At 40.2% G+C, this 13,610-nt stretch overlaps 1 protein-coding gene across 12 annotated transcripts in view; it reads left to right on the top strand.

The window, feature by feature from the left end:
- Positions 1–13,610, top strand: part of LOC109439476 (fibrous sheath-interacting protein 2-like) — a 162,118-nt gene that overhangs the window by 97,776 nt on the left and 50,732 nt on the right. The gene's annotated exons all lie outside the window — the stretch shown is intronic.

Below are 13,610 nucleotides of genomic sequence, written 5' to 3'. Positions count from 1 at the left end.
TTGGTGGTCACCTATTCTGTTGGTATTTATGTATGGTTTTCTCAACTTTAAATAAGAGGGAGACTATTATTTTAGACCCAAAAACATACCTTTAAAAAAATCAATCCACAAAATAAGGTCCAAGACAGATTTTACAAAACCCAAATTTCTATGAAAATGGGTAAAGTTAAGTGGGATAAGGTGGTAAAAGGGTTGACATATTCAGACCAAGCTTCCCTGGAGGAAGGAGCTTGACTTTAGGACGATTGGATGTCAATTTGACTGACTGACTGAGTGTTCACAGAACACATAGCACTGTAATACATGCAGAAGGAAGGAAACTGACTAGTCTAGTTGAAAGCAACAGAACAAGGTGGGAGAATGGTGAGCATGAGTAAAAAATGACCATTTTTTAATTTAGTACATTTTTATTAACAAAAATATAAATACGTGCTTCTTTATATAAAAAAAGAGGGGCCTCATATTAAAGTCTTAATTCCTGCCTCTTCATTCTCCCCACCCAAGATTGCAGAGTCACTTGAATATTTCATAGCAAATACTTTGGATACTCTTTCATGAAAAAGCTTAGCTCAGCCAAAATGGAAAACTCCATGCATAATTTGGAGCTTCCCCATGACTCCCTCCCAAATTCATACGAATAAAATACTTTTAGCTGCACCCACCCAGCCTAACATCAGGACAGACTACAAACAAAACACAGCTAATACTTCCTAGTATGATTCTGTCCATCAGACACATGTCACATTCTTCTTCTAATTTAACTCCAGTTGTCATGAGACTTTACAGTGGAATCGTCACATCTGTTCTACCACCGACCTCCTGCTCCCCTGTTGCTTAATTCTAATTTTTTCTAATGTTAATGTAAAAGACATATACAGAAAGCTTTATCAAATAGACATGGAAATTCATGACCAAGAGAATGAAGATAAAGCAAATATGATACCAGTGGTAGTAAACTGAGTTGCAAAAATTAAGCATTGTACTTTGATAATCAGTAAGTTTGCATTATTGGGATGGAAGCTGTAAGCTAGGAGAAACAGAGTAAAGAAGACAATAAATCGGCTGCCCTGTAAGAAATGACTATGGTAAGAAATTCAAAGTTGATCTTGGATCAAAATGGCGGCGTGAGGTGAGCCTCTGTGGGTCTCCCCTGGAATTTACAACTAATCAAATAACACATGACTCCACAAAGGACACCCTGCACAGCAGACAGGCGAGATGGGGAGGCCCACTGCTGAATTCACCGAAAGGTGAGCAAATCGCGCCAGCAGTGGAGGAGGGAGGGGAGAAGTGTGGAGACGGAGCTCCACGGACACAGGACACAGACCTGACTCATTGCTCCGAGCTCGCTGCATCCCGGAACTACTGCAGCTGTGGGACAGGGAAGAACTGGGACTGCTAGGGCTCCACTTATGGCCCACAGGGCTGACAGGTCAGCATATAGCATGGCTGAGCCCAAGGCTCACAGCAGAGACCTCAGAGAGAGGACTGAGGGAGGAGGGCTGAAAACGGTGGTTTGAGCCCTCACTGCTGAGCAGAGAATGGAGACCTTAGGCACTGAAACTGGCCGCCCCCTTCCTATCCTCCCAGAGCTCGCCCCGCCCCCACCTGACTGATGCTGGAGGTGGAACAGTGGCAGTGTCAGATAAAAAAAAAAACAGAATATTTGCTGTTCTGAGAACTGTGGACCGCAGACACAGATTTGTAGCCCAACTAGTTCCCGCAAAGCGGAGGGAGCTGTGGAAGCAGGACTGGCTGTGGTGGTGGTCGCTGCCATTGCTCTGGGCTACCTCTCACAACTCACCCTCCCCTAGCCCCACCTATCTGGGTGGATCCCTGCAGGAGTAAACAGAACTGCTGAAACATATGGGCTCTGAATCTGGTGAAGGAAGAGCTTTAGAACTTCAAAAGCTCTCCGCATACCCACACGGACACTGCACCCTGTGACCCAGGCAAACTATTAACAGAGGAGAAGCCCATCTCCCAGGGAATCCCCCCATTGTATGAGAAGCTGGAATAATGCAGAGAAAACATAGCACTACCGTGTGAGAGAGAAAAGAAAGGTTGCAGTCAGAGAGAAAATAGAACATTCTACCGACAAATACCGGAAAACTAAACAAAGACCTCTTCCTATCAACCTGTTGTAGAAGCCACTCCTGTAGATGTCTAGGAGGAGAAATAGTAAATCAGTAATTGCCATGAATAACCAGGCAACAAGACAGCTCAGAAGAAAGTAAAAAGTCTCCACAAAAGGACCTTAAACATATGGAAATATGTGACTTAACACAGAGAATTCAAGATTGCAGTTCTGAAAAAACTCAACGAGATGCAGGAAAACACACAAAGTCAGTTTACTGAACTCAGAAACACAGAGAACAACATGACCGTTTTACGAAAGATATTGAAATTTTAAAAATGAACCAAATAGTGACGTCATAGGAATGGCGGCAGCGGGGCGCACTTTTTGAGTTCTCCGTCGGATCTTATCAGAAACGGGAAGCTTATAACCCATCAAAGGACTCTCTGCTCATCACGCAGAACAGCGAAGAGACTCGCGCAGGGATTTCTTGCAGGTGGGGAAAAATTGGGTGAGCAGGGGAAGAAGGAAGGGAGCGGAGCAGAGACACGCTGCACCTGCGGCGGCGGTGGGGACGCGGGTTGGAATCGCGGTCCACACCTGTGGCGGTAGAAATTCGGCCCCCACCCTTGGGTTGTGGAAATCTGCTCCGCACCTGTGCCTGTGAAATTCCAGCCCACACCCACGGCTACAGATACGCAGGATATCCCAGGACGGAGGAGAGCCCAGAAGCCAGGAGGTGGGCATTTTGCCCTGCGTCCCACAGCGGACCTCTCCCGCTGCAGGGGCAGCATATCCAGCATTAACTTCAGCTAATAACCTCAGTTGGTCCTTGGGCCGGACAAAGAACACAGACTCCGTGCCTGGGCACCTTCCCCTGCTCTTCCGACCCTACCCCCGCCTTTCTAGAGACTTGATCTAGCCCCTGCACTAAGGAGCAGCGGCAGATTACAGAGGCGCCTTGGAGCCCGGGCTCCGGGAAGACAGGCGGGCCCAGGGAGGAGGCTAGGAGCTGGGAATCTTCAGCCCCCAGCCACCACCTTTTCTGGCCTGCGGGAAGAGTGTTAAGACAGCGGGGCTGGGAAAGAGAAGACCCCTCCTTCCATCCCCAGCCCCCACCCTTTCTAGCCAGCCTAGAGCGGGGCAAACACATCCCCAGCTGCAGAGACGCAGGGGTTCCCAGGACAAAAGAGAGAACACAAAAGCCAGGTGGCGGACTCTACTTTGCGTCCCACAGCAGACCTCTCCCCCCCGCAGAGGGAGGATATCTAGCATTTGAGGCTATTAAACTCCATACCTGGGCCCCTCCCCCCGCTCTTCCAATCCTACCCCCACCCTTCCAGAGACTTGAACTGGCTCCTGATCTGAAGAGCAGTGTCAGATTACAGAGGAGCCTTGGGGTTTGGGCTATGGGAAGACTGGTCGCTGGCTCTGGCCCACGGAACAGGCTGAGAAGAGTGTGGTTTCCCCTAGACTAGGAGACAGAAGACTCATCCACCCCCAGATACCACCGTTTCTGGCCTGTGGGTGGGGTGTGACACAGCTGGGCTGGGAAAGTGAAGACCCCTCTTTCCATCCCCAGCCCCCACCCTTTCTGGCCTGCCTAGGGCGGGGCAATTACATCGGCGGAGGCACTCCCAGGGATCAGCAGTAAGTGGCAGATACAGCACTCAGCTTTCAGCAGCTGAGGAATTCCCTGCCGGCCACACACACACACAGGGAAGAGGTGCCCTAAGACTCAGGAGAGCTGGACACAGGGCTGGTGGTGCTATTCTCGGTGTGCATATGTGCCGGCAAGGGCAGAAACTGCACTGACTTTGTAAAACCTACTGTCCAGACCCCTCAGCCCCACGCATCTAAAGCTGCAGCCTCAGAGTCACTCTGGGCATCAGGTGACCGGCTCTACCTTCACAATACGCAGGGGATTACTTGGTGGGCTTAAGCCACAACTGGTGCTGTCTTTTTTTGTTGTTGTTGTTCTGTTTTGATTTGTCTTTATATTTTTGACATCTTTGCCTGTGTCGAGTGGGGACTCTGTGCTACAGCAGAGAACAACCTGGAGATTACTTGGTGGGCTTAAGCCACAACTGGCGCTGTTTTTTTTTGTTCTGTTTTGATTTGTCTTTATATTTCTGACATCTTTGCTTGTGTCGAGTGGGGGTTGTCGATTGTTTTTTTACATGTGAATGTATTTGACTTTTTCCTTGTTGTTATTGTTGTGCTTGGTGATTTGCTTTGTTCTGTAATTGCCCTACCAGTGCCCAGCTTAAGAGGCACAAGATTCAACATACCCAGCGGCCAACTCCAGAACAAGCCAGAGTACTACCAGGTTTGACCTACAAGTGACACACTCAGAGGGATTCTTTACAGGCACATAGAGGCCAAAGGGCAAACCACATCTAAGCGGTCAACCCTCACGCAGCAGAATACCCTGCATGGGCAAAGCCAAGTCTCACAACTAGTCAGCCTAGGAGTTAACTCCACCTACTCACAAGCAAAAAGCAATTAAGGATCTTCTTTAACAGGACAATATACACAACACAAGAGTCACTTTTAGAGCACACGCAGGGGAGAAGAACGAAGTAGTGCAAGTCAGATATAAAGGACATTTATTATATACTAATCCAGCAAGAACTAAGAACTCCAGGGCATCTACCTAATACATCGAAGCAAACACAGAGAGTCAGCCAGAATGAGGAAACAAAGAAACATATCCCAAATAAAAGAACAGAAGAAACCTTCAGAAATGGAACTAAATGAAACAGAGGTAACCAAACTGTCAGAGACAGAGTTCAGAATACTGATGATAAGAATGTTTAAGGAACTTAGAGAGGACATCAAGAAGGATGTAGAAATCATAACGAACAACCAGTTAGAACTAAAGAACACAGTTACCGAAATAAAGAACTCACTTGAAGGAATTAACAGCAGGTTAGATGAAGCAGAGGATCGAATCAGCGACTTAGAAGACAAGTTAGCAGAGATCACCCAAACAGAACAACAGAAAGAAAAAAGAATAAAAAACAATGAAGATGGTTTAAGAGACCTATGGGATAACATCAAGCGCAACAACATGCGCATCATAGGAATACCAGAAGGTGAAGAGAAGAAACAAGGGATTGAGAACATATTTGAAGTAATAATATCTGAAAATTTCCCTAACCTGATGAAGGAAACCAACATACAAGTCCAGGAAGTGCAGAGAGTTCCAACCAGGATAAATCCAAACAGGTCCACTCCAAGACACATTATAGTTAAAATGACAAAGATTAAAGACAAAGAGAGAATCCTAAAAGCAGCAAGAGAAAGACAGAGGGTTACATACAAGGGAACTCCCATAAGACTATCAAATGACTTTTCTGCAGAAACATTGAAGGCCAGGAGGGAGTGGCAGGAGATACTCAAAGTGATGGAAAACAAAGGCCTACAACCTAGGTTGCTTTATCCAGCAAGGCTATCATTTAAAATTGACGGGGAGATAAAGAGCTTCCCAGAAAAGAATAAGCTAAAGGAATTCATTACCACCAGGCCAGCATTGCAAGAAATACTAAAAGGACTTCTGTAAATAGAAGAAAGACGAAAACAATCTAACCACAAATTTAAAAATGGCAATAACTATGTACTTATCAATAATCACTTTAAATGTAAATGGTTTAAATGCTCCAATCAAGAGACATAGGGTGGCTGAATGGATAAGAAAGCAAGACCCTTGTATATGCTGTATACAAGAGACTCACCTCAGATCAAAAGACACACACAGGCTAAAAGTGAAGGGTTGGAGTAAGATATTCCATGCAAATGGAAATGAGAAAAAAGCTGGAGTTGCAATACTTATCTCTCACAAAATAGACTTTAAAATGAAGAAAATATTAAAAGACAAAGATGGACACTATATAATAATAAAGGGATCAATTCGACAAGAGGATATAACCCTAGTAAACATCTATGCACCCAACATAGGAGCACCTAAATATATAAAACAGATATTGACTGACATAAAGATGGAGATCAACAGTAACACTATCATAGTAGGGGACTTCAACACACCTCTGACAACAAGGGACAGGTCTTCCAGACAGAAAATCAATACGAAAACAACAGCCTTAAATGACACATTGGACCACTTGGATTTAACCGATATTTTCAGAGCATTCCACCCCAATGCTGCAGAATACACGTTCTTCTCAAGCGCACATGGAACATTCTCCAAGATAGACCATATGTTAGGCCACAAAGCAAGTCTGGATAAATTTAAGAAAATTGAAATCATACCAATTGTCTTCTCTGACCACAGTGCTATGAAATTAGAAATGAACTACAGGAAAAAAACTGGAAGACACACAAATTCATGGAGGCTGAATAATATGTTACTAAATAATGAATGGGTCAAACAGGAGATCAAGGAAGAAATCAAAAGATATCTCGAGACAAACGAAAATGAAAATACAACGACCCAAAATCTATGGGATGCCGCAAAAGCAGTCCTAAGAGGGAAGTTCATAGCACTGCAGGCCTACCTAAAGAAACAAGAAACATCACTAATCAACAGTTTATCTTCACACTTAAGGGATCTGGAAAAAGAACAACAAAATAAGCCCAAAGGGAGTACAAGGAAGGAGATAATAAAGATCAGAGCGGAAATAAATGAAATAGAAACCAGAAAAACAATACAAAAGATCAATGAATCCAAGAGTTGGTTCTTAGAAAAGATAAACAAAATTGACAAACCTGTAGCCAGACTCATTAAAAAAAAGAGAGAGAGGACCCAAATTAATAAAATCAGTAATGAAAGAGGAGAAGTGACAACAGACACCGCAGAGATACAAAAAATCCTAAGAAATTACTATGAGCAACTGTATGCCAACAAATTTGACAACCTGGAAGAAATGGACAATTTCCTAGATGCATACAACCTCCCAAGGCTAACTCAAGAGGAGACAGAAAACCTGAATAGACTGATTACCACCAAGGAAATTGAATCAGTAATCAACAATCTCCCAACAAACAAAAGCCCTGGACCAGATGGCTTTACAGGTGAATTTTACAGAACGTTCAAAAAAGAATTGTCACCTATTCTCCTCAAACTCTTCCAAAAAATCCAGAGGGAGGGAAGACTCCCAAACACTTTTTACGAAGCCACTATCACCCTGATCCCAAAACCAGACAAAGACACCACAAAAAAAGAAAACTACAGGCCGATATCGCTAATGAACATAGATGCAAAAATCCTCAACAAAATACTAGCAAACAGAATTCAGCAATATATTAAAAAGATTATACACCATGATCAAGTGGGATTCATCCCTGGTATGCAAGGGTGGTTCAACATCCGCAAATCAATTAATGTGATACACCACATTAACAAAATGAAAAATAAAAATCATATGATCATATCAATTGACGCAGAAAAAGCATTTGATAAAATTCAGCAGCCATTCATGATAAAAACCCTTAAGAAAGTGGGAATAGAGGGATCATATCTCAACATAATAAAGGCCATATATGATAGACCCACAGCTAACATCATACTCAATGGGGAAAAACTAAAACCATTTCCCTTAAAATCAGGAACAAGGCAAGGCTGCCCACTTTCTCCACTTCTATTCAACATAGTGCTGGAAGTTCTAGCCACAGCAATCAGACAAGAAAAAGAAATAAAAGGCATCCAAATCGGTAAGTAGGAAGTAAAACTGTCATTATATGCAGATGATATGATACTATATTTAGAGAACCCTAAAGACTCCACCAAGAAACTATTAGAGCTGATAGATGAATTTAGTAAAGTAGCAGGATACAAAATTAATATTCAGAAATCAGTTGCATTTGTATATACCAGTAATAAAACATCAGAAGGAGAAATTAAAAAAGGAATTCCATTTACAATTGCTCCAAAGACTATAAAATACCTGGGAATAAATTTAACCAAAGAAGTAAAAGATCTGTACTCAGAAAATTATAAGACACTGAAGAAAGAAATGAAAGAAGATACAAATAGATGGAAACACATACCATGTTCATGGATAGGAAGAATTAATATAGTTAAAATGTCCATACTGCCTAAGGCAATATATATATTCAACGCAATTCCTATCAAACTACCAACGACATTTTTCACAGAAATAGAACATATAATCCTAAAATTTATATGGGATAACAAAAGACCCCGGATATCTTCAACAATCTTGAGAAATAAGAACAAAGTGGGAGGTATAACAATACCTGACTTCAAATTATACTACAAGGCTACAGTAATCAAAACAGCATGGTACTTTTCTTCATATGTCTGTTTGCCATCTGTGTGTCCTTTTTAGAAAAATGTCTCTTCATGTCCTCTGCCCATTTTTTAATTGGGTTGTTTGTTTTTTTGGAGTTGAGTTGAGTGAGTTTTTTATAAATTTGTGATATTAACCCCTTATCAGATATATCATTGGCAAATATCTTTTCCCAATCAGTAGGATCCCTTTTTGTTTTATTGATGGTTTCCTATACAATGGAGTATTACGCAGCCATAAAGAAGAAAGAAATCTTACCATTTGCAACAACATGGATGGACCTAGAGAACATTATGTTAAGTGAAATAAGTCAGAAAGAGAAAGACAAATACCATATGATCTCACTTATATGCGGAATCTAAAGAAAAGAATAAGTGAATGAACTAATCAGAAACAGTTTTGGAAACATGGAGGAAAAACAGAGGGTTGCTAGAGGGGCGGGGGGGGTGGGGATAAGGGGAAGGTGAGAGGTTTTGGGAACGTACAGAGGGATAGTGGATGGGGGGAGGGGGGTTCACACAGTGTGAGGGATATAAATGATAAACGTCTAAGTTTTGCTTTGTCTTGTGCACCTGAAACTAATTAAAAAAATAAATTAAAACAAAACAAACAAACAAAAAAAACAGCATGGTACTGGCATAAAAACAGACCCATAGATCAATGGAACAGAATAGAGAGTCCAGAAATAAATCCATGCCTATATGGCCATTTAATCTATGACAGTGGAAGCAAGAATGTACGGTGGGGTAAAGACAGTCTATTCAATAAATGGTGCTGGGAAACTTGGACAGACACATGCAAAAAGATGAAGCTGGATCACCTCCTTACACCACATACAAAAATAAATTCAAAATGGCTTAAAGATTTAAATGTAAGATCTGAAACCATAAAATTCCTAGAAGAAAATATAGGAAGAAACTTCATAGACATTACCCGGAGTAAAATTTTTACTGATATATCCCCTCGCGTGAGGGAAGTAAGAGGAAAAATAAACATGTGGGATTACATCAAACTAAAAAGCTTTTTCACAGCAAAGGAAACCATCAACAAAACAAAAAGGGATCCTACTGATTGGGAAAAGATATTTGCCAATGATATATCTGATGGGTTAATATCACAAATTTATAAAAAACTCACTCAACTCAACTCCAAAAAAACAAACAACCCAATTAAAAAATGGGCAGAGGACATGAAGAGACATTTTTCTAAAAAGGACACACAGATGGCAAACAGACATATGAAGAAATGTTCAACCTCACTAACCATTAGAGAAATGCAAATAAAAACCACAATGAGATACCACCTCACTCCAGTCAGGATGGCTATCATCAATAAATCAACAAACAACAAGTGCTGGCGTGGATGCAGAGAAAAGGGAACGCTGGTGCACTGTTGGTGGGAATGCAGATTGGTGCAGCCACTATGGAAAACAGTTTGGAGATATCTCAAAAATCTGAAAATGGAACTACCTTATGATCCAGCAATCCCACTCCTAGGTATCTATCCGGAGAAATCCAAAACCCCAATTCAAAAATCTTTATGCACTCCTATGTTTATTGCAGCACTATATACAATAGCCAAGACCTGGAAACAACCGAAATGCCCATCAGTAGATGACTGGATTAAGAAACTGTGGTACATTTATACAATGGAGTATTACGCAGCCATAAAGAAGAAAGAAATCTTACCATTTGCAACAACATGGATGGACCTAGAGAACATTATGTTAAGTGAAATAAGTCAGAAAGAGAAAGACAAATACCATATGATCTCACTTATATGCGGAATCTAAAGAAAAGAATAAGTGAATGAACTAATCAGAAACAGTTTTGGAAACATGGAGGAAAAACAGAGGGTTGCTAGAGGGGCGGGGGGGTGGGGATAAGGGGAAGGTGAGAGGTTTTGGGAACACACAGAGGGATAGTGGATGGGGGGAGGGGGGTTCACACAGTGTGAGGGATATAAATGATAAACGTCTAAGTTTTGCTTTGTCTTGTGCACCTGAAACTAATTAAAAAATAAATAAATAAATAAAAATTAAAAAAAAAAAGACTTTTGTGGAGATTTTTCATCGTGCACAACATGAAAATGTACATTATTGTGCTTTTCTTGAGTTTTCTTCTTTTTTGTAATTAAATGTATTGGGGTGACAATGGTTAGTAAAATTACATAGGTCTCAAATGTACAATTCTATAGTGCATTGTCCATATATCAAGCACACTGTGTGCTCACCACCCAGAGTCAGTTCTCCTTCCATCACCATATATTGACAGTTTTCTTCTAAATAAAGTTTTTTCAAGTCCAAAAAAAAAAAAAGAACCAAATAGAATTTCTGGAGATTAAGAACTCAATAGAAGAAATTAAGAATGAAATGAGCAGCTTAGGTAATAGAGTTGACCAGATGGAGGAAAGAATCAGTGACATCGAAGATAGAAACCTGGAAATTACACAGATGGAAGAAGTAAGAGACTTGAGACTGAAAGAAATGAAAGAACTCTACAAGAACTTTCTGACGCCATCAGAAAGAACAATATAAGAATAATGGGCATACCAGAAGGAGAAGAAAGACAGAAGGGAACAGAGAATATATTCAAACAAATTGTTCATGAGAACATCCCAAACTTCAGGACAGAACTGTATCCTTGAATCCAAGAAGCAAATAGAACACCTAATTACCTCAATCCCAACAGGCCTTCTCCAAGGCACCTTGTATTGAAGTTGTCTAAAATCAACGACAAAGAAAGAATCCTCAAGGCAGCCAGGGAAAGGAGACGGTAACCTACAAAGCAAAGCCCATTGGATTATCATCAGATTTTTCAGGAGAAACTCTACAAGCCAGGAGGGTGTGGAACCAAATATTCAAACTATTGAAAGAGAGAAATTATGAGCCAAGAATAATATATCCAGCAAAGATATCCTTTAGATATGAAGGAGGAATAAAGACCTTTCCAGACTTACAGAAGCTGAGGGAATTTTCTAATACACGACCTGCAGTACAAGAAATACTAAAGGAGGCTATTTGACCACCACCAACAGGGACAATTTGTGGCAACCAAAACATAAAAACGGGGAGAGTAAAGGCATGAACCGAATATGGAATGGAGAAAGTAAGCGTGATGAAGAAAATGGAATACTCTAAATATCAAACTTTCTTTTACATAAATTTAAGGGTAAGCACTCAAAAAAAATCCAGAACTGAAATATATATTGTAATAAAAGAAGAAACAGAGGGAAACGTCATAGAATACCACCAAACAGAAATAAAAGACAACCACAAAAAGACAAAGAAACAATGGAGACACAGCCTTACCAGAACACTAAAGATAGAATGACAGGAAATCCTCACATATCAATAATCACCCTAAATGTAAATGGACTGAACTCACCAATAAAAAGGCACAGAGTAGCAGATTGGATCAAAAAACTAAACCCAACCATATACTGTCTCCAAGAGACACATCTCAGCTACAAGGACAAGCATAGACTCAAAGTGAAAGGGTGGAAATTGACACTCCAAGCAAATGGTACCCAGAGAAAATCAGGTGTAGCCATAATGGTATCAGATGAAACAGACTTCAGGGTGAAAAAGATAACAAGAGACAAAGATGGGCATTTCATAATGGTGAAGGGGACTATACAACAAGAAGACATAACAGTCATCAATATTCATGCCCCCAATCAGGGAGCACCAAAGCATACCAAGCAACTACTAACAGAACTAAAGGGAGAAATTGACCAAAACACAATTATACTAGGGGACTTAAATACATCATTGACCGCTATGCATAGATCATCCAAACAGAAAATAAATAACAAAATAGCAGCCCTAAATGACACATTAGATGAAATAAATATAATGACATATATAGAGCACTTCATCCTAAAACATCAGACTATACATTCTTTTCTAGTGTACATGGAACATACTCAATGATAGACTATATATTGGGACACAAAATTAGCCTCAGTAAATTTAAGAAGATTTAAATCATACCAAGCATATTCTCTGATCACAAGGCTTTGAAATTGAATATCAACTGCAAAAAGAAAGCAGGAAAAAACACAAACATATGGAGATTAAACAACATACTTTTAAAGAACGACTGGGTCAAAGAAGAAATTAGAAGCGAGATCAAAAGATACATAGAAACAAATGACAATGAAAATACATCCTACCAAAAGTTTTGGGATGCAGCAAAAGCAGTTTTAAGAGGGAAATTTATCTCATTCACGCCTATCTCAAGAAACAAAAAAAATCCCAAATAAATAACCTCATGTTACACCTTAAAGAACTAGAAAAAGAAGAACAAGTGAAACCCAAGATCAGCAGAAGAAAGGAAATAACAAAAATCAGAGCAGAACTAAATGAAATAGAGAACAAAAAGATAATAGAAAAAATTAATGTGATAAAGAGCTGGTTCTTTGAAAAGATTAACAAAATTGACAAACTCTTGGCTAGACTAACATAAAAGAGAGAAGACACTAATTAACAAAATCAGAAATGAAAAAGGGGAAGTTGTCACAGACACCACAGTAATACAAAGGTTCATCCAAGAATACTATGAAGGACTATATGCCAGCAAATTCAATACCCTGGAAGAAATGGACAAGTTCTTAGAAACATATAGCATTCCTAGGCTGAACCATGAATAACTGGAAAATCTAAACAGACCGATCACCAGTAACAAAATTGAATCAGTCATCCAAAACCTTCCCAAAAGCAAAAGTCCGGTACCAGATGGCTTCACTAGTGAATTCTACCAAACCTTCAGAGGATCTAATACCAATCCTGCTCAAACTCTTCCAAAAAATTGAAGAAGACACAGTACTCCCTAACTCATTTTATGAGGCCAACATTACCCTGATACCAAACCCTGGTAGGACAACGCAAAGAAAGAAAACTAAAGACCAATAACTCTGATGAATAGAGATGCAAAAATCCTCAACAAAATTCTAGCAAATCGAATACAACAATGCATTAAAAAGATTATTCATCACGACCAAGTGGGGTTCATCCCCGGGGCACAAGGATGTTTCAACATACGCAAATCCATCAATGTGATACATCACATAAACAGAATAAAGGACAAAAATCATATGCTTATATCAATTGATGCAGAAAAAGCATTTGACAAGATACAACATCCATTTATGATTAAAACACTTAATAAAATAGGTTTAGAAGGAAAATACCTGAACATTATAAAGGCCATATATGACAAGCCCTTAGCTAATCTCATAATTAATGGAGAAAAACTGAA

The sequence above is a fragment of the Rhinolophus sinicus genome, chromosome 9 (genome assembly GCF_057876585.1).
Source record: "Rhinolophus sinicus isolate RSI-liver-muscle chromosome 9, RSI-T2T, whole genome shotgun sequence".
NCBI classification, from domain to species: domain Eukaryota; kingdom Metazoa; phylum Chordata; class Mammalia; order Chiroptera; family Rhinolophidae; genus Rhinolophus; species Rhinolophus sinicus.
The sequence above is the reverse complement of the archived record's forward strand: the minus strand, read 5'-3'. Positions and strand labels throughout refer to the sequence as shown.